Source organism: Nipponia nippon, unplaced genomic scaffold, assembly GCF_047370975.1.
Source record: "Nipponia nippon isolate SJK-2023a ecotype South Korea unplaced genomic scaffold, ASM4737097v1 scaffold_7, whole genome shotgun sequence".
Classification (NCBI taxonomy): Eukaryota; Metazoa; Chordata; class Aves; order Pelecaniformes; family Threskiornithidae; genus Nipponia; species Nipponia nippon.
The window spans coordinates 3,633,334-3,655,815 of record NW_028262391.1 but is presented as its reverse complement, the minus strand read 5'-3'; the positions used below and the strand labels follow the sequence as shown (position 1 = coordinate 3,655,815).

The 22,482-nt window shown below is 39.7% G+C and overlaps 1 protein-coding gene across 1 annotated transcript in view; it reads left to right on the top strand.

Moving 5' to 3' along the window:
• Window positions 1-4,759: 4,759 nt before the first annotated feature.
• NLGN1 (neuroligin 1) overlaps window positions 4,760-22,482 on the top strand; it is a 399,023-nt gene continuing 381,300 nt past the window's right edge. The window contains exon 1 of the mRNA XM_087740075.1: window positions 4,760-4,864. The gene's annotated coding sequence lies outside the window, so the exon portion shown is untranslated. The remainder of the gene's footprint in view (window positions 4,865-22,482) is intronic.

The window sequence follows — 22,482 nt, the reverse complement described above, 5'->3', positions numbered from 1 at the left end:
ATTTGTAGAGCATCTTTATAACAATGTTTCAATGACTATTTGAGGTTCCCTGTAAGCTTGCTCAAGAAGTTAATTTAAATCTTGATAACATCCGCTTTGATTATTAGAAGTAATCTCAGAATGGATTAAAATTCTTCAAATAAGCTTTTTAATTCTCATCACTAGTAGTATATAATTTTCCTTGAAATTTTAACACCTGAATATTTCAACCATGCTGTTACTTCAGCCTGATTTTTCTTACTCTGTTCAAGGAAAAAAACCACAGAATGTCTTTGGAACCACACCTGCTTCTACCAGAGTCATTACAAGATTTCTCTTAGACATTCAAGGTCAGGCTGGATGGGGCTCTGAGCAACCTGATCTGGTTGAAGATGTCCCTGCTTGTTGCAGGGGGGATGGACTGGATGGCCTTTAAAGGTCCCTTCCATCCCAAACTATTCTATGATTCTATGACTAGCACAGATTGTTCAAGAAGGTGAAATAAATGTTCATAGTCAAAAAAAACCAAAGGGAAAACGGAAACTGAAGTGTAAGCACTTCAAGAAATTGTTGGACGTTGGTTTTGAGAGAAAGACGTCCCTCACTTTTCCATGATCTCAAGAAGTCTTCAGCTGCCCAGCACCTTTGAAAATCAAGCCATTTTTATAAAGTTTGAGGTCTAAAGTTGCACTCCCTTTTATATATTTGCCAGTAACTTATCACTGATATATGCATAAATATATTTCTCTTATTAACGTAACTCCTCCAGTTATGAAACTTTAAGCTATGATTATAGAGTGTACAAGTAACAAACCCAGAAAGAAAGCATAAAGGTCTTATTTCTCTCAAAACTCCTGGGCATCTGTATTTTGCTTTTTGTCTAAAGCTTGTGCACGAGGGTGTGAATTTGGGAGCTAAGCAAGCTGACAATTTCTCTTCAAAGTCATCCTTGCTGCAATTCGTTTTCAGCCTTCTCAGTCTCCCTTGGACAGTTAAAAAAGACAGCTTTATTATGCAGCTCTCTTTCCCCTATTTTTGTACATATCATTTTCTGTTTGTCATGTTTAGGGCACCTTCATTTCCTCTGTCTCACAGAAGCAGAGATGATTACATTAAGTGTGGAAGTCTCCTCTCTTTACTTTTGGACAGTAAAATTTGTAAATATTTTCCATTATTCTTCATAAATTTTAGTGGATTTTTTCTGGTTGAGAGCTAATGTGACAAGACCCACATGGTAAAACAGAGCAACAATTACATGCTGGGGAAGGCTAAACTTGTATTAATAAAGTGACTTTATGTTGTCCTTGTGAGATGTATTAGCGACTAGCTGCATTACAGCATCTTCCCTTCTATATAAATCCCCAGGAAAAGATGTAGGAGCTGGAAGGAACTGGAAGATATCTTCAATCCTGTTTAATCACCACAAGTAAAGGGAAGGTATTAGAAATTCCCCTGAGGCTAATCCTGACAAATGACCCTCATTCTGAAAGGTAGAACTGATATGTGCAACCGTGTTACATTCAAGCTTCCGCCCATAGGAAAACCTGAGTGAGTCTGAAGCCGTCAGCCTTACATGTGCACTTTGTGAACCTGATCATCTGGATGCCCAGTTTAAAGCTCTCAAGGTATTCAGATATTGCAGTGGTGAGGATTATGTGGATAACTTACTGGCTAGAAGGTTAAATCTGCTTCTTGGGATGGGAATACCAAATTAATGATCACTTCAGAAATGTATATGACTTACCTTCCAGACCTGCAGAGCTCTCCCCTACATCTGTCTTCCTGTTCCCTTCATGTCTGCTCCAGCGCAGAGCCTCTCTTGCTGCCAGTAGGGCTTTCTCCAGTGGGACTGAAGGTGAAGGGCTGATCTCCCACTTTCCTAAGCTGGAACAACTGTACAGGTTTCCAGCTGAAAATCCCATACTGCAGAAGGCACCATGCTGTACAGAACAGCTGCTCCCCAGCACTGTCCTTTCTCTCTATAGGTCCCCTGGCCTCAAAATGGCCGTTGCTTGAATCGAGTGGCATGCAAGTACGTGTGCCCGTGTTAGTTTGGTACAGCAGTATGTGAGGTGCGCATGTGGGGAGGGGGCTGCCTCTCCCAGAGACCCTCGTGGGTGTAGTAGAGATGCTGCATCTGCCAATCCATTTTTGGGGTACTGGCTTGTTCTGCTCCACCCAGTGCCACAGAGCAGATGGGAGCATTTGCCCTTGCTTTCGTAGCCATTGGAACAGTGATTAAAGACGAGATTGCATATTCCAAAATCACATACGTTGCTTCAGAGGATAAATCAAGATTTTGTTTGATTTGAAAACAGAAACAAACCCAATATTTTCGTGCACTGAACTTCTCAGTTTTGGGAGAAGCGTTCTGGGTTGGAACCCTGTTAGTCACACTGGCTTGAGGACTTTAAAAATGCAGCATGTTTCTCAGACAGGTGCTGTCTTTGGAAGCTCTACAGGATTTCCAGATTGCCAACATCCAACACTGCCATTAAGGAATAAAACTGTTCTTGTACCAATTTCCCAGGAGTGGTACTTTGCTTTTATTGTAAACACATCTGTCTGACACAAGAATTGTGAAGAATCTTTCCGGGGCTCAGCCTTAAACTAATCCCAGCTTTTTTTTTTTTTTTTTTTCTTCCTTCTTTTGTCAGAGAAAAAGGTGCTAAGAGGGTTTAATGCCCTTCACCTTCAGTCCTCAAAATTCAACCAGAAGATACCCAATTGCTGGGATGTGATTTTGATTTCCTCACTGGAAAACAGCGTGTGAAATAGTCCTTTGCAAGGACGTATTTTCCAGTTGAGGAAGCCCTGAAGAGTTTATTCCCAGCCTCTCTGCTCTCTTCCCAACCTTCCACTTTGCCCAGGAAGACCTCACTGCGCCCTTTGCTGCCTCCTCTCCCTGTCTCTGCCTTCTTCGCATCCATGTTCAAGACGTGCTTTGAATCTCATACTTCCCTTTGAAGTTCTTCCACATCCACCTGCTTGCACATCCCTGACCACCTCTTCCAAGCACCCTATGAGGGCTAAAACTAGTTATACGTCCTGCTACCTCTATAGTACACGTATGATCACCCAAGTGTGAGCCAGCAGGTCTGTTTTCTTTGGTCTTTTTCTGCCCTAATTGAATGGACCCATATTTTGTCTCTTCCACTCAGGCTGCCATTTTCTGATTCCTAATTTGTCAAGGAGAAAAAAAATCTGCTTTTCATTTGTTTAAATATGTAAATGATATCGCTATAAAACGCTAGTAGTTAAGATGCTTGTGAACTTTTTATTTTGTTTTCCCTTGCTAGACTAACTGTAAGCTGGTAAGGGCTCACAGGAGAGACTCGTTATGGTGGTGGAAACAGGAGCTTGCTCTAGTAACCTGGTAATCTACTGACACAAGTTGTTCCCATGGAACCTTTGTTTTTCCTTTAAAATAAAAAAATCATAGAATAACTTCCCTAGAAAAGCCCTGGCAAACAAGACTGAACAATTCTGTTTTAGCTTTTGTTATGGCTTCAGTGTGTAATTTCCTACCTATCTAGCCCTTGGTGCCTCTGTTTGCATCTCTGTGTACCCTATATTGATGTTTGCCTAATGAAATGCTGGTCTGGAAGATTTATGGGTGCACATTAATAGAATAATTAAAGGTCTTTGAAAGTCTCAGATGAAATGTGTACCAGGTCAGGGAAAAAGAGAGCATGGAAGTGAGAGATGGGAGGTGATGTGTCTGTGCCAAGGTCTGCACCCCGGGCCTGGTGAGCTGACCTGACACGTTGCGGGGTGATGTGTGTGTGTGGGTACGGGAAAGGCACCCAGGGCAATGCAGCCCTGCTGGGAAGGGGGGCCTGGGCAGTGCTTGTACCCACAGACTTTCTCTGGGCTCTCACCCGCTGAGAGAGCAGCCTCTCGACCTGTCCTTACCCAGCAACTGAGCTGCCCTAGGAAATTTGGGGGGTTGAGGAGGAAGATGCGAAGGGAAGGAGAGATGGGAGGCAGAAGCAGGGAGCCCACCCCCAGCGTGGGGCACAGACTGCGCCCAGACCCGGCTTTGTGCCCGGGGGGAGGCAGGGAGAGGAGGAAACCCGCAAACCTTCCAGCCCCGGAGGGCGGGGGGGAGACCGGGGGAAACTTCTCCAGCATCCCCGGCTGGGCTGGGCGTCAGAGCTGGCGGGCGGGCCGGGGCGCACACAGCGCCGGCCACGCCGGGCATCCCCGCGGGGACCGCCGAGCCCCCGGGGGTGGGGACCGCCGAGCCCCCGGGGGTGGGCACCGGCTCTGTCTGTGTGTCTGTGCGTGCGGGGGAGGGCGTGCGTGTGTCCGTGTGTCCGTGCCTGCGCGGCGGGGGCGGGGGGAGCGGGGCTCACCCGCAGCGGCGGCGCGGGAGGCGGCTGCTCACTTCGCTGGCGGATGGATGGCTGGGAAAGATCCCGCCATCCCATTTGTGCTCTGTGCATACGTCTTTCCTCCTGTTCTTTTTTTTTTTCTTCCTTCAAAATCTCCCTGGGAATTTTGTATTTTGCAGCTTTTTTTTTTTTTCCCCCCCCCCCCCCTTCTCTCTCCTTCCTGCTGAGGATACGTTTCGCTTGCCAAGTTTGTAGTGACACCTCTCAGATTCCCTCACTCCCTCTTTTTTGGATCTATTACAGTGCCCGTTTGTATATATAGACATACCGTGGTGTTGTTTTTTTTTTTTTTTCCTCTTTTTCAAGAAAATTGGAATTCTTTGGGAAGCTAATGGATACTGAGGAGGACGATCCTAAGAATCTCCTTTTGAATCTGTAAAAGAGGTGTATGAAGACATTCTTAAATTCAGCCGTCAATTTAGCTTCGTATTAAGCACCTCGAAGTATGTATGATTGCAGAGCAGGTGCAAGCGAGGATTAGTAATAAGGTAAGGGAGCTATTTCCATCTTTGAGGCAGCAGCATTTGCTCAGGGTTAGCAGCAGCTCCTCTTTTTTTCACAGAATCTGGGCTGATTTATTTGCATTTTCGGTGCTGTTCTCCCGTCGTTCCGAGTCTGTTCTAATACGCCTGCTTGCTTTTCATCGCTAAAATATACATTCCTTCTCCCTGCCTGCTCTGTATTTGGGAGTTTCTTTGCCGTGCACATGTGTTGGCTGTTATTTGGTAACTGTTTAAAACCACCAATCCTCTGTTTAAAATGATTTCTTATCTTGCACTTTCTCCACCCAGCCGGATTCCTGAAAAGCCCCACAGAAAACTGCAACACAAAAGCTTTTTTTTTTTTTTTTTTTTTTTTATTTGCATTTAAAAAGGAGACAGAAGTAGTTAAAATTCCCCCAGGGGAAAACTGGGCAGAGGTTTGGGGGGGGGGGGGTAGGATAGCAATCGGGTTCTCCCTCTAAAAGCAAATTCATTCCCCTCCTTTCCCCCTCCCCAGGCTTCTGGGGGCTGTGGCGTGCGAGGGGGGAGCGATTCCTTCTGCGTGGCTGGAGAGGAGGGAAGGAGGCAAAGGATCCCCGTGCTTCCTTCTGGGATGTTGCAGGCTCTTGCTCTCCATCAGCACGCTTTACTAATTTTTGTTTTATCAGCTCCATTTAGTGATATAAATGGCACGAGCAAGGATATCAATTACCAGCTAACTGCGGCGATAGTCCGTGGTTTATGGGATTTAATGATTTCTCTTGTTTTGAAAAAGCTCTTGTGACGCTAACAATAAAGAACTCCATAAATCATCTAAATGAATTGTGTTCCAGTAAAGGCAATTTTTAGTCTTTTGCTGCATATCTCCTCCTCCCAATAATTAATTGCACTAACAGTTGTGAACACGTTTGTGGTAATAAAGGTGCCATTACTAAAAAGTGGCTTTCTTGCTATGGGTCCCGTGTTTACTGAACTCCTGCAGTGTCTCTTAGCTTGTAGGTGACCACTGTCCTCTTGAAATACAGGGAGAGAGCAGGTGGTTGTGAAGGGAGCGTACTGCACATACCTGTCTGGTGAAGGGACGCATCCCTGGCACTGGAAAGAGCAAAAACCCATTTATGGGCTGCTTCAGTGACTTAGGCTGAAAGCAGGAGGTAATCATCACTTAGGCGTCCTGATTACATATTTTGATTAAAAGCAAACGGGTTGGGTTTTTTGGTTGGTTGGTTGTTTTTTTTTTGTTTTTTTTTTTTTTTAATCTTGATGATTCTATCATTAGGTTTTTTTTAAGCCTCTTAAAAATAAGCAGGAGCTGTGGAGTTCAATCCTTCAGCAGAAAATAGCAGTGTTCCTGCAGTGCTGTGAGGAAAGCTCCTCTTTCATGCTATCCTGTTCTGTTGCTTTATTTCTATCTTCTCCTGTATCCACGACTGTATTTTTTGATCCATTATTTACAGCCAGGATATATTCGAAAGGCTGGAATAAAATATTGTTGTTCTTACGGAGGGAAGCGTGCTATGAGGAAAGGAATCAAGTTTGCCTGTTTTAAGAGAATTGTTAAGCCACAGGGTTTACATTTACCTGAGTTTTCTTTCTACTGCCTTGACAATCTTTAACATGATCTGCAACTGGTGGTGTAACATACGCCTGTCCGGATGTTATCATCTCCTCGTGGACTGCGTGCAGTCAGAGCTCCCTTTAATGCTGCCGACAAATCATCCGCTGTGCAAAAACATTGACCAGCAGCTGAAGAGGTGCAGGTTCAGTTCACTGTATGATTACTTGGGCCCGTGGCTGCCAAACAGAATACAATTATATAGATATGCTGAGTCCTTCAAAAATTGGTTACCATCTCTCTTTTTTTTTTTTTCTTTAAATAGCCACATGCAAAATCCGGTAGGATTGAATTCCTTGTGGCCACTGAGTAGGCGTTTGAGTAAGGTTAATGGAATCCAAATCCAAGAAGTTATTTCATGAAATGAATGTAGATTTTAGTGCTTTCTCCAAGACTCTCTGAATGGAGTGTTTTATCAGCCTGAAATATCTCAGCTGCTGAGTTCAATCCTACTGTCCTTATTCAAGCAAAAATTTCCATAAACTTCATGAATCTACATGTAAAGGTGTTTTCAACGAGAGTTTCTGTCGGTGCAATCAGACAATTTAGATGGTAACTTTTATTATTTAGAGTTAATTTGTCAGTGTTAAAGTTTACTGTTTATCTCCGTAAACTGGAAAGCGTCAAAGAGTGTTTCCGGTTGTGTCATCAGTGCAGCCGCTGTCTCCCCTCTTTGCCAAAGAACAGTTACTCAATGAGGACAGACTTGGATCTGAGCTTTTAAAATGTCTTTCCTCTGAACATCAAGAACATTTAGAAAACTGAATTGGTGACTCACTAGAAGGGTTGTCTATATCCCTTTTTACTATTCATTATCTTTTATATTGTGTGTGCATCTGAGCATAATCTAATTCTTGAACTGACGGGTCATTGCTTGAATAGATTCTTTGTTTGTTTATTTTCCTATTTGAACATGGTTGTCCCCATGTGCTATAATAATGATAATTCCTTAAGCAACAGTGAGCTGCAAGGAAATGCTCAAGTTCATGGGTCAACATGGTGATCCCTGACTGGGTAGAGCATACTGCTGATCAAGGTGTATGGCAAATTAAATCTCCAACCATAATTTCTGGTAGAGGTACAGTACATTTCCCATTTAGTTCTTGTTAAAATAGCTTTGAGAGGTTTTTTTTTCAGATGGTAAACAGTATTACAGGACTCTTGTATTTTAATCCACAGGATGGGAGTCTCTAATTTTGTAATGGCAAACCGGAGATACAGTCTTCCAGACACCAAAGAAATTAATTTATTGTACCCAAGTCGGTACAGTTACTAATACTACTGTTGGATCCTATTTCAACTTCTACTTGAAATCTCATAGTGCTTTTCAGTAGTGAGCAGCTATCAATATCCTAATTTTTACTGATGGGAAAAGCACCTGAAGGGAGTGCCTAATCTGTGCTTGTGCAGCGATTCAGTAGCAAGTGTAAATAGCCAACCTGTGGCTTTTGTTGCTCAGTTACAGGCTGTAGCCACTAGATGGGTATGAAACTTCTGCAAGAGTTGCAAATGTTTCTGAGGAAGAAAAGTGAATACTTAAAGAAACAAAATGTTTGATACCTGGCAGAAATAAGCTTAAGCGAAAGAAACAGAAGTGTGGATAACAACCTTTACCTACTTTTGATAGCAGTTTGTACAAGTTCCATAAGTGGTACAGGATGTCAAACGTACCGCTCATTTAATGGCGAGGAAGATGCTGGGGCCATCAGCCTGGCCTCAGCAGGAGATCTTCAGGTGATGAGCCCTCCACTCTACGGAGCAGCAGGATACTCTCAGGCACCTGCCCACTGTCAGACCCCTGCAAGCCAGGTATCCTGCAGGTGCCAGATCCACGCTGCGATGTGCGCCTCCGTCTGCAGGAGCAGGAGGTTCAGAGCACCCAAGTGCAGTATGTGGCCAAGTTCTGTTATTTTTACAGTCTTACAATCGCATCGCAGTCAGCAGGATGAGCTCAATAAAGTATGCTGAAGTTGTGACCATTTAAAATGGTACTTTAATACATTTGTTTAGAAATGCCAGAACTAATGAAAGCTGCTTTTCCGAAGATTTCTGTCTTGCAGAGTGAAACCCTTCCCTAGTTGAAACACTGATGAGGGCTCTTTCTCTCATTCATCTTTCTCGTGCCCAGTAATGTATTGCGGTTTTTCTTTTTTTTTTTTTTTTTCTGAGAGGTTGAGAGAAGTATTCAGAGTCTTGCAGAGTTCCTCGTACCTGTTTTGTCACTTTCTTTCAACAAATTTGCATGTTCCTCAGATAGTTTGGACTGAAATCACCAACCAATTAAAAAATTGGTAGAAGTGCACATAAAGTGTGGTTATGTAGATCTCGCTGCTTTAGAAGACCAGACTAAAACTGCAGCCTTGTATAGGTCATGTATTTTCTCATGTAACAAGCTGGTAAACTAGATATCTCACTCATTTCATAGCTTTTCAGTGCACAGAGTAAGAGCTTACTGCTGCTGACCGCTAGTGAGACTTCTCCTTGGCTCCATGTGTTGGTGGTCCAAGCTTTAAGTCTGAACATTTGTCTGTGGAGGTCCATGCAGGGGAGAGGAGTAATTGCCAGAAATCTGCTGCGTATCCAAATGGTTAAGACTATGGTTTTGTCATAAATAAGATTAAGATTTCACAGGAGACCAGTTTTAGTTACGGAAATGACCATATTGTTGTGATACCAGATGTTAGGTTGATTTCTGCAACTTTCTAGTAAATGGCAATACTTGTGCATGAGTCTTGTGTGCTGGAGAACTTTTTGCAAAGCCAGAAATATATAAATTATTTGAAGCCTTTTTTGCTTTTAAGTATGCATCTACCTCAAGGTATATTTCCAAAATGAAATTTTGTAGTAGTTTTACCAACGTGAAGACTTTGGAACAAATCCCACCATGCCCTTTTTTCCCTAGCAGAGGAAAAAGCACTGAGCTTCAGGAGAGGGACTGTGTTTTGGGGGAAGTTTTCAGGTACCTTTTCTCTGTGGAGGAAGAGGCTGGACACGCCACCTACACAGTAGGAAAAGGAGAAAGATGGGAAAGATGAGGGGACTGAAAGTAGAAAGAATGAAGCTGGGAAGAAGACATGTATCAGAAAAGATGATAAATTGAATTTAGCGATGATAAATTGCTACTAATTGAGCATAATAAATGCCTCATTATCTGTAAAGCTGCGTTGCAAACACAAGTAGCCATGTTCAACCCTGAAACGCCACTGTGAAAATGCAGACCGAAGTCCACCTGATTTTTGGCCATTTCAGTGGAGCTGCACTAGTTTACAACAGGGGTAAAGCAGTGGGGAACTGTGATTTTACTTTTTAGTTGTCTTTATTATTGTTGATGAGCTGAGAACACAGGACTTCGTAATGGGACTTTATATTACGCAAGAAGAAAGTGGAAGGAATTGATCAGCTATATTGTTAATCAGCTTATTAACTTCATACACTATATAGAGGGGAGAAATGCTGGGAAAGAAAGCATTTCTATTTGTGCATTTCAGTAAAATAATATAAACCCAACTATAAGATGTTTTCCAGAGCCTTAGTAACAGAGCTGCAATTAGCATAAAATTTCCAAGGACTGGGATAAATAAATACCAGATGCGCTTATTTATTTATTTAGGATTTGATCCATTTCCTATTGAGGGGAACTTTATTATTCAGAGGAAGGAAAAGGGGGAGGGTGTATTGTTTCTTTGAAGTGGATGGGAGACTTTCCATCTCCGTTGCCAGAAAACAGCACAGGGGGGTTCTGAATTTTGAAACAGAAATTTGAAGCAGAACTTTTGTTAATGTTTATATAGTTATTTGCCGACACTCAATATGGTGAAAGTCCATTTTAAGGAAGTAGGAATATACTTACGGGTATTCGTTTTTGACTCCTGCCTTTTCTTTTGTTAAACAGTTATTCAGAATTGGCTTATCTGTTATTTTCAATAAAGCATCACCTCCAGCTGAGATATAATTTGACTTTATATTTATAAAAAAACCCCACAACCCAAACTCCTGAACTTGGAAAAATTGGGATTGCCTCCAATTAAGCATATTTGTTGGACAATTAGAATTAAAAGCAGATGAAGTTTTACTGAAAGACATAGCCAGGTAGCAATTTTTATTGCAGTAAAATGAAAATTAGATGTTACTAAGTCATAGATGAGCTGAGTGCTGAGGTTTTATTAATTATTGTTTGTATTCCTTGGTCAACCAGGAGGTTCAGCCAAAATCATCACCTGCTTGTGCAAGACACTGTACAAATAAATAATCAATACATTTTGTGTCCCAAGGAATTGAGGCTTCACTCTACTATGAGTTCTTATCGCATGATTTACCACAGTTGCGCTGAGTTTGTGCGTTTGCAACCTGTGAAAGTACCGTAAATTGTGGAAGAACTGGAATACAATGTGAAAATAGAGCGGTCAGAAAAATAAATTCAGTGTGGTCCATGAAATAAACTTTCGGAGGCACTTTTTAAATGATGATCATCAATCCATTTGAGAACTTTTCTCGTCTTTGGTAGACAGTTAAAAAATATGCATGCATATATAGATATATACACATGCAGTATGCTATATGATAGTGCAAATACACAAAAGAAATTATGTGTGGTCTGATTCAAACTTCAGTGTAAAGACATAGAGATTGCAGCAATGTTATTGAAGTTAATATGTACAACAAATGTACATGCAGCCAGTATATATGAAGAAATAGCATTTCTTTTAATCGGACAGTGACTTAGTCAACTTTCGTGCCTTTAATGAATTAATGAAAGACGCGTAGTTAACACTACTTTTTCCCTGCTATTTCATTTGCTTGTTTTTAAAAAATTCCAAATATAAAAACGTAGATTGACTTTTAGCCTATGTTTGGCACGTTTTAGAGTATCTAGAGACATGTACCATTTGGCAAGTGAAGGTCTAAGCAAAGGCTGAACAAAACTGAACTGTAAACATTGCTTTAAAGTGGTCATTAAAGAAAAAGAGATTTTCTCTTGTTTTGGAACATTTGCTGCAACTAACATTTTAGGACAGAGCAATTTTTAGAAAATGCAAAACCTAATGATTTCATTGCTTTTCATTCACATCTGCCATTTTGTACTCTTGCAACACTGACTTTTTTGCAGATTGTTGCTGAGGTCAAAGTTGACTTGTAACTTTCTGTATTTTTAGTAAGTTTGCTGGCATAAGTAGGAGTAAGATCTCTACCTAAACATAAATCTTGTAGCATTTGGAATCTTAATGATGGAGAAGACCTTAAAAGGGTGCCACAGCTTTCCTTTTTGACTGTTTAGCAACACTTTGCATTGCCTTTGTTCTTGTCCCCATTGTCATAACAGTGAGAGAGAAACTTTTTTCTGTCTTTTTTTCTTTTTTCCTCCCTTTACCTTGCCTAGTTCATAAGTGTGCAGTGGCTCTTTGCCACTGACTGGGTTACAAAGAGAGAGGAGAACCAATGTGATAATTTGGTCTTTGCTTCTCCCATACTCTCTCTTCACCCAGCTGCTGGGGCTATGATGCAGCAATTATGCTGTGCCAGATTTTTCCAGCATACCCATGTCCGAGGTCTTGGGAGCCACATGTCCACAAGAAAGAAACACTGGGGGCGCTTTCAATCTCATGCCTTTGTACGGCACTTACTTACATTAAAATATATTCTGGTAATCAATCTATTTTGTTTTCCTATCCATAAATTGAACTACTACCCTGAGATGCTGTGAAGATTAATGAATGCTTGGAAAGCTCACTGCGGATGGAAAAAATACAGTGCTGCCTCTTCAGATCATTATGTATAACACTGCATAGTTCAAAAGTTATGAGAATTGTGTAAATGCTCTGGCAGATGAAGCAAGAAAATATTAAACCTCCTATTAATGGGGGAGCCATAGCTCTTTCTTCATCTGCCATCCATTCTTGGTTTGGAGACCAACAGTGCAATGAACGATCTCGTTCTTGTGAGCCTTCCCTTTGTAACGGCCTTTGAAAATGAGGACAGTTTGATACAGGAAAATCTTGTTGAACCCTGATGGATGCTGTTCCGCTTTTGTAAAATGGCAGTATTTAATTCTTTTCAAGCATGTTTCTTCCAAAATAACAAGGCATCACTATGTGTATGGGCCTGGCTATTCATAAAATGAAGTGTTTCTTAAAAAAAAAAAAAAAAAAAAGCTTAATATAAACTCAGATGGTATTTGTGAAAGAAATCAGCATTTGTGATGAGAAGTTAGAATCCAGTTGTATTTTTAACACTTTATAACAAAGTATTTAAAATTTCATTTTCTTCTTGGATATAAATATATTTCCCTGAGAACTATAACTTCCTAGGTAGAAAGTTATACGCAGCGTTTTTGCACATCTTAAAAATAGTTTTGAATAATTAGGAAAATGTAATGAAAATTGTGACAGACCTTTAATCCCATCATAGAACTGTGATGAAAACATCTGTGATGCCAACTATTGTACCTCTTCCCCTACTCTAATATTTTATACAGGATCAGGTAACCTGTCAGAAATTCAGAGCAGTAGTAACTATGGTACTACAGTGACTTAGTTTCAGAAAACTGAGTGAAACTTCTAATAGAACTAAAAAATATGTAATCACCAAGAATATGTAATCTTAACCAAAAAGTTGTGCCTGGTGTTAGCGAAGCAAGCTACTTGACGTTCGGACGATAATATACTTGAGCTGCCATTTTGCAATCCCACATTAATTCAGAAAATATTTGATATTTTAAAAATGCAAGCTGATTCTTAATCAAAGCAGTGGGAAATGTGTAAATGCTAGCAACAAGTCCTATCTTATCTTTGGTTAGCTGTGAATAAGATGCCACGTGATGATACCACGTTAAGTAGTGTGGTGCTTTCAGAGCTATCTCTCTAAAGACAATTTCACTGCTTAACTAAACCATAACTATGACAATAAATTATTTTACAGACTACCAAACCCAGTGCTGCATAATACTGAGTTTCCATAATCAGGTCCTAAACTGAAATACAGAGAGCAAGATCTGTAAAACCTAGAGAGCCACATTGGTATCAGCACCAGAGGGAGCCGCTTGCCCAGCTCTTGGCCATCTAACAGTGGAAGGCTGGAAAGAACCAAAAAAATGGGGACAAAATGGCAGGGGAAAAAAAAAAAGGTAACCTGCTGAACACTTTCCACGCATGAAAAACAATATTTTAAAGTTGAAGCTATGTTTGGTGTGTTGATCCGTTGACCAAATCTAACATTTGTCTTACATTGAATACTCTTAATTTATTACATTCAAATTCTAATCTAGCCATTTTTCTAGATTGTTGTCATAAAAATATTTTGCAGCTTACAAAGAAGGTATTATAAAAATAATGATCTTCAATTACAACTGTAACTTTGAATCTTCTATTTGCTATAATAATGTAAATACATTTTCTATTTACATATTGAACCCTTACATTTGTATTCTTAGTTTGCACAGTGATACCTCGCAGGGATACAGACAAGGCTAATTATTCTTTTCCTCAACTACCACCCCCTCCCTTTTTTTTTTTTTTTTTTTCTTCTAGTAATCCTATATTTTATATGAAATAATGTATATTCTCTTAGATTACTGAGAACTGAAGTGTGTGCAATACAATGATTCTGGACTTCATCTGCAAAGTATAATTATTTAAGTATTTGTGTGCCAGTGAAGTTCCTGGGTTGTAAAGTGAAATCAAGGCTGAGCTGCGCAGGGTGCTGTATTTATCCATAGTAAAAAACCCAAAGAATAACACTCCTGCCAAACCACCTCCCAGGTGCTGGTGTAAAGCATTTGTAATTTATGTGCTAGGACAGACAAAAGAGGAGGGAAAGGAAATATTACCTTTTGAACAAAAGATGACTTAAGCATTTGCTTAACTGCTTCTGCAAGTTGTCCAGGGTCACAGAAGTAGCCTCTGGCAGAGTGAGGAATTGAACCTGAGCCTCTGAAGTCCTAGTCCAGCACCTTGTTCATAAGATATTCCTTCTTCTCTTAACCTTACCACCATAAAAAAGTGATCTCTGTACACTGAAGATAATACTTTAAAACTAGATTTGTGTGTTCTACTACTGCTGTAGTAAAATTCACTTATTTACAGGCATGCATGCACAGACACACACACACACACACACACACACACACACACACACACAAATCCTTTCCTTAGACAGGGGCTTTGCTGATAAGGCAGTATAATAGTACTAAAATCAATTCATGTGCAGCTGCGAAGTTATTAAGCTGTAGCAATTTAAGCGTATTCAATCTGTCTGCTTAAGAGATTTCCGAGGTACCTATCCACAGAGGTGTATATAGAGAGTATACACATGCATACACACATTTCTAGCATGTATACACACACACACATATATATGCACAATTAGTTATTTCAAAGTCAAAATTAGAAATTGAGTTTAGCTGAGACTTTGTTGGAAAGGGAGCAGCTGAGAAATTTCAGTACTCATAGAGTGGTTTGGCTTTCTTTTACTTGATAAGAGAGATCAGAAAAGCCCAGTTTAGTTGCTGCTAGGGCCTGAGTGAATGGATGTGATTCCCAATTTCACATTTGCACTAAATCAACTAATGAAATTCTTCTACAGTTCAGTATTTTACAAGTCATACTGCCAGATTTAAATGGCAAACTAAGTTAGCTTTCAGGTTGCTTCTTTGGGAAGATACAGAGCAAAAGTTTGTTTCAACAATGCATTTTCCCTTTATTACATCCTGAAATTTCTCACCTATTAAGCGATTTGCAGATATGTGCAATTGATAATTCAATTAGTTTGACTTACAATGAAGGAATAGGGTGGTATAATGGTCTTAGCCTGAAATGCTCCAGCTCAGCGCTAGGTATCTCTCCATGCTCGCTGGCTGAAACAGGTGGGTAGAGGCTCAGGGGATGCAGATGAAAAGATGTATTTGGGTCTCAATGACATCTGAATTTTGAACGCAGGTACTGAAGTCCTTAAGTGAACTCACATAGGAAAACTTGGCCAGAGCAACAAACTGACCTTAGGCACCAGCTAAATCATCCAATTGGTTCCTTTTCTTACCAAGATCTCCTGGAAAGTTGGTTGTGTGTCAATACAGCTTTCCTTGCTCCTGGGTAATGTAGCAGCCTTCGGATCAGTAATGGAGAAACTGCAGATTTCATTACCTTTTCAGTCTTTTATTGAGTTTCAAGAACTAAACTTTTCCCACTTTGAAACAAAAGAAAGATGTAGTCTTTGACAGTCTGTATAAAAAAAAAAAAATAAATTTAATCATAACCTCAAAGCTGCAGATTTTGCCATTAGGTCTTTCAAACATTCTTTCACTCTGTTTGCAAGTGCAGATCCTAAAAGGTTGTCATAGGTGGACCAAACAACCTGAAACAGTTGAGCAACACTCAACACTGTGTGTTTTTGATGTGATTGATTTAATGTTTCTGGTCTTTGATTCAGTTTTTACTTTCTTTTTGTTTCAAAGACCAAACACTCATAAACAATTTATTATGATTTAGCTGGTTGCCTGAAGGACATCTGGATTGGAAGTTCCTATAAAAAGTCTTCAGTTTTCTGTCAGGTCAAGTACAGTGTTCTTAAAGCACCATTTGAAACTGTCATATACATCGCACTTTCTCAAAGGCTTTTGCAAATATATTTTCTAAGTGAGGCTATTTATCCAAGAACCTTCTCTCAGCCAAGCATTCAGAAAACAGTAGCTGCTGTTTGCATTTTGAAGGAAATTATCAACATAAGTCTGCACTAACTCACTTCTCTGTGCAGGGTGATATATTAAAACCTGGAGGATTATGAGAAAATCAAGGTGGAATAACTGGGCAGCAGAATGGTACTTGAAATCCAATCTATGTAATTGTAAATTGACGTGTGTTGGTGGAAATAGTCTATACTGTGACAGTCTGGTTTGTGGGTTGTCTGGGGAAAAATCTCTAAAGATGTTATGATTTGTTCCTTAGTGGCTCACCCTAATTAAACAGGACTGGGAATCATCCTTCAGAGCTACAATCAAAACTAGGCACTGTGATTTAGCTCAACTGATGCTTAGCCCAAAGTCCATTGAAATCCATGGAAAATTTCCCACTGATGTCAGTGGTCTTTGGATGACTTTTCAGTAGCTCTGGCAATCTCTATTGAACCTTCTTACCAACAATGCAGTCATGAAGCTCAAACATGCTGTAGGCAAAGGCCAAAGCGCACACAAAATGGTTAGCTTTGTAATCACGCCCTGTGATATGAATGAATACAGGCGACCATGTGATAGCTAAAGCATTTAGATTAAACGTAAGAAACATTCTGGAATTAGCCATGTACAGAGGTCATCAAATCAAACTTTCAGGCTAGATTTTTTTTTTTACAGGCTGGATGATTTTATGGCCGTTAATAATATTTGTAGCTCCAGTATGCAAACCAAGATAAGAATAATCAAATCTCATGCTTCAGGGCATAAGCTAATCACCTGCTGGGTTTGGCATAATTGGTATAGTGCATTATACTAGGAAAAGAGGTTCACTTTCTCTGAAACTTTGGGTCTTAGCCACCCTCAGTGAAAGCATTTAAAAGGCCAGATTTTCCTGATCCCCTCTGACAGCTCTTTTGTCCATACAATGATGCGTAACTAGGGCCAGTGAACATTAATGTTAGAACCTTATTTTTGGATTTCCTGGTTTAAAGCTGTTAGTATGAGTTACTGCATTTTTGAAGACTACTCATATGTATTTAAGGGTTCCTTGCTGTTTTTGCTAGTTTTTCAAAAGTGGAAAAGATGCCAAATGATGTAAGAAACAGACTTCGTGATAAATTGCTGAATAGTGTGCACGCACACAGACACACACACAATAATTCACTTGTTAAATTACAAAATAATCGATTTATCTATCTGCCCTGGTATCTGGGCATAGATAATTGATGTGCTACTTATAAATAACTAGGAAATGTTTACAATGCTTTGCAGGCCCCAAATTAGACAAGTAATAAGTTACAATAGCTTTTTGATTAACTCCTTGGCAGTAGAAGTTGGATTTACCTGATATGGAGCCTGTTTCTGGCAGTGGATTCACCAGAAACCACCTGCTCAAAAGGATTAATTCTGTAATTGAATCTCTGCTCATTTTAGTGAATGTGTCTTGTTTTCTTAGGCCCAGTTTGTGGTGGATTCTGGCATGTGGGTATGGAGCAGGGAAGCGTAAATGTTTTTCCCTTCCAGTCCCCTCGGTGGAAGCTGACCATGTCTGCAGCCTGTGCGCTCTAGTGAACAAAGACCATTTCAAGAGTAGGGTCTTGTTAAAGAAAAGAGAGTCCCATATCCTTTAGCAAAATCAAATATAAAGTAACAAGCAATGAGATACCCTAACCAGAGTTCTCTAGGATGCTCAAAAAACCCCAAACTGAGAAGATTCAATTCCATTGATTTTAGAGTAATTTCTGTTGAACTCTATTTGGTTTTTACTATTAAATTAGATTTGGGTTTTCCCAGACCATGCAATACATTCTATGAAGGCAGTTTGCCCTGCAGCTCCACCAGTACATTAGGTGACAAAGTTGTACTGGGTCACTTTATGCTTTAACAGTTTGATAGGTGGCAGCCTTAGCTGCTACCAATACTTCACTTTAGATGGACTTTCTCTTCTAGGAATTTGTTATGAGCACCATCCGTGTTTTTGCCAATGCAAAAGAATTTCAACTGAAAATTGGGGGCTGTAGTTTTCTCCTGGTTTTCAGGATTAAGGGTAAATGACTAAAATTTAATGTATTCATATTGTGTACTCTAGAGATCAGGAGAAAGGCTACAAGTGATACAGGAGTTTTGCCTTCTGAAAGCCTGATGCAAGGCATCTTCCTTGAAAGCCTCAGCAATGGTTCAGGCAGCCCTGTATCATAACATGTCACTTAACATGTTGGCACTGACCTTAGCAGCATGAGGTCATGAGACTGGTTTAGTTTTTTAGACCTTTAGTAAATCTATACCTGTCACTGGCTGGAGGTTTGAGCTCAAACGAGCACAGGAGTATTATTAAATCTTCTGTTGCAGTTTTGTTTTTTTTTAATTTTGCATACAAGTCAAGATGTTGGCTCACACCGGAATAAGAAAGGAAATGTTCTTTTAAGAAAAGAACAACAAAAACACAAGCCAGTTCATTATTCATATGAAGTCCTCAGACGCAGGCCTGCAGGAAAACCTATAACACTGCTGAAATATATGCGGCAGGGTTTTTTTTCCAAATGAATACTTTTAATAAAACATTTTCATAATTTCCACACAGTGGTAATCATTTTATTGCTTTTCTTTATCTATACCTATTACTGTTCATAGAGTAGCTGCTCAGTTCCGATAACCTAGTGGAAATGCATTCCAAGTGTAATTCAAGATTTACAGAATTTCATAAAATTCTCTGAATTTCCACTTCAAAGTACGGTGGCAGAGTTTACTATGGCTGTTAATAAGACATTTTAGTTTTAGTACTTTGATCTGGAAACATAGTTATTTCATTTCTTGGTGATTTATATGTTTCTCTTCTAAAGGAATTTAAGGTTATCAGTCTATAATTTAGATTTTACAATTAGCTTGCCCATCACCATAGTAGCAAAGTGTTGGTCTATGGGATTACAGAGAATAGCACGGAATAAAAAAATCAGCCTTGCAGAGCCAGACCCAACTGCACAGGCAAGATTTTGCTCAGCGTTTAATTATGAGAAGTTGTTAACAGATCCCATATAAATAACTCTTGAAGGGGAAACCGACCCAGCACAGGAATGTGTTTATCTGTAGGCATGCTTGTGCTGGTTCTTATCCAAACTTTGTCTTTATCCAATCAACCAATCCTTTAAACAGAGCCTTTAGTTTCAAAACTGAGGCTTGATTTTCACCCTCTTGAGGTGCAGCAGTTACAAAAGAAGATATTTGAAATGTGTGCAAGTGATAAACACTTAAGATTCCCATTGGTCACCGCTGATATATTCAGTTGTGTCCAGGACCCTGTCTTGTGTTGAAATGAATTCATTGTGTAAGTCTTCAGAAGTTCAAATACTTTAAATGTATAGTCTAAATTATAAAAATATGCTTCTACTTGAGTCTACAGCAGGGTGTTAATAATTGTAATGGTAGAGTTTCTTTCCAATAAAGCTCAGAATAAAGTGTTTTCTTGAGCTGGCTGTTCTCAGAATATCTTTTTTGAAAGCCTTTTGGTCTCTGCTCAGGAGCTCTCTGTTGCCTTAGAGATACTCTTGTATATTGTGTACATAAAATAAACCCAACAAAACTACCCAGGGATTCTGCCACAGTCAGTAAAATAACACTGAGGTTCCACCACAAATGGTTCCAACTCCTGATGGTTTGCCAGGCTGGTTTTGACAGGCTACATTGCAGATAAATAGAGGCATTTGTTGTATACTTTGGAGAAATTAAAGAATTAGGTATTTGTTGTCATCCAGAGGTGAATAGATGGAGATTGCTGGTCTACAGATTCCTCCCCCGCCCCCAGGTTACATTTGCTTTGATCGGGTGGTAGAAGTTATTTTGCATTTGCCCGTATTTTGGTACCTTGGATATAAAAGTTTCATAGTTCATGCAGCCATAGAAATCTCCAAAGAATAAAGAGGTAAATCTATACATGATACTGCCATGATGAGGGAAATAATTTCTCATTTTTTTAAATTTTGTTTGTTTCCACTAGAACTGCTTTAAAGGAAAAAAAAACCCCACCCTTGTAATTTGTGAATCAAAAACCTGCTGTATTCTCTATCTGTGCAATTTCACTGACTCTATTGGCAATGCACGAATACAAGTAAAAGCAACACTGAGCTACCATACTTTTTAGCAGTACTCTGGTAGTTTTCAGGCTATCAGACATGATTGTGTATCTTTATTCTTATGATTTGAGGATTGAAGCTCACATCAATATCTGCCTTTCACCCTTAAAATCTGAAAGTGCTCTACAGCGGAGCATGGATATTCTTACATTCATGTTTTTTAAGTGTGAAAACCAAGTTGCAGGGAGTGAGAGCAGCCATTGAAAGCCCCAGAGAGGATAATAGCCAGTGTCCCAAAGAACGTATCTACCTACAGTGATGCATTAAATATGGCATTAACACCTCAACCCACACTTAGTTCAATGCAAGTCAGCTTCAGTCCAAACAGACAGCCAGGCTAGCCTGGCACCCAGTTCAGCCAGTTTATTTGCTGCCCCTCAGTAGGGCCCATTAGCTCATGCCCAGTGCTGTCCTAAGATTTTTCTGGTTTCTAGAGAAGCACGGTCTCAACACAGGGCGTTTGCCTGTCTCTGCTGATGTAAACAGATCCTCAGAGTACATGGATGGACTTAGTCCAAAGTGCCTGACTTATCTTGCTTCGTCTTGCGTACTTGGAGGCTGTTCTTTAAGTCAGTGGCATTGCAATGGTATAAAGCTGTTTGAACCAAGAGGAGAATTAAGTCTATGGTCTCCTTGCCTTGATTCTCTATATACTAGGACATGTTGCCTTGCTGTGAAACTCTGATTATACCTACAGCATTGCATTGTCTTTGCCTTTTCAATAAATTAAAAGTGAAGTCTGGAAAAATATACATTTAAGGTTTTGGCTCTTGCAGGAAAGACTTGCGTTCCTCCATAAAGTATGAGAGGGTGAAATTTGCTACGAGGAGGAACACAAATATTCTTTCCTCCTTGAAGATTTTTCTTTAGGGTGCTCCCAAAGAGAGAACGATTTGTATAAGATTTCTATGACCGTATTACTAATGATTTAAGTCTCTGAAACATATTTGATCCATTGATCAAATATGGAATAAAGCTTTTTATTTTTTTTTCAGTTATGAAACAGGTGGCAAGTCTTCAAATGAAATTGCAATAGGGCATGATCCTGCAAGGTGTCAAGTATCCTCAATCCTTGTATTTTCAGTAAACATAAAGATTTTTACTATTTCATGTAAGACTGTGGTTAGCTTTGCAAGAGACTCTCTCTGGTGTCTATAGGATTCATTATTTATAAATATTTAAGGACTGCTTCAGCATAGGCATGTGATTCAATAGAAGCACAAAGCTTTCGATACATGATTAGTCAGACTGTAATCCAGGTTAGATATGTGGTGCATAAAGGTCTAGATATTGAACAGCTAAACCCAATCTGATTCTGATGTAAGTCGCTGTATTAGTTCTTCCAGAAGGAATCTGTTCTTTGTTTCGCTCAGGTCTTGCACATTTTTCTGGCTCTTTTATTTTTTTGAGTAAACACTGTGTATGAGAATCTAATTCTCTGGTTGCATATGTATAATTTAATTTTTAGAAGAAATCTCACTCCTTCTGGCTCAAAGTTAAATGTATGCATGTATGCAGAATCAAAGCCTTAGATTACAATCGGAAAGTTTAAGTAGTAGGTGGGCTCTGCAATGGGTTTTAATATACCCCTTTTTATTTGACCTCACATTTATTTTGATGCACTGAAATATTTTACACTTTAAGCAGGCTTGCACTGGACATATCCAACTCCTACATTATTTCTGACTGGCTTTATTACAGGAACTGCAGAGAATCTGGTTAGGCACCTATGTGTTGTAACAATATTTAATTCTAAAAAAAACCAACTAGAAATTGGAATAAAAATGGTGATATATAAATATACAAGCTTAGCATCCCACATACATACACTACATAAATTCTTTGTTGATTTCTGAAGGAAATTAGGCCTCTAGCTCTTTTCACACTCCTGTATGGAACAAACATGTATGGGATTTATTCAGTGTATCATGCTCTTCCCAAAACAGTCCGTTAACTTGAATGTTGGTTGCATTGGAGTTTTTAATCCTAGACTAAGTGGTAATAGCTATTACTGATGTTGTTGGGCCCAAGAAACAGTCTTCCAATGAGCAAAATACACAAATCTATCTGTCCCATCATTTGAAGCTCACCCTCTTGGCGTGATTCTACAAGCCAACTCAATTGACCCGCTAACTATTCCTCTGCTTCAAAGTGACTTTTCTAGACTGATAAATTTGGGCTAGTAACCTGTATAGATATGGAATTTGTCCCTCCAGAGATGTGA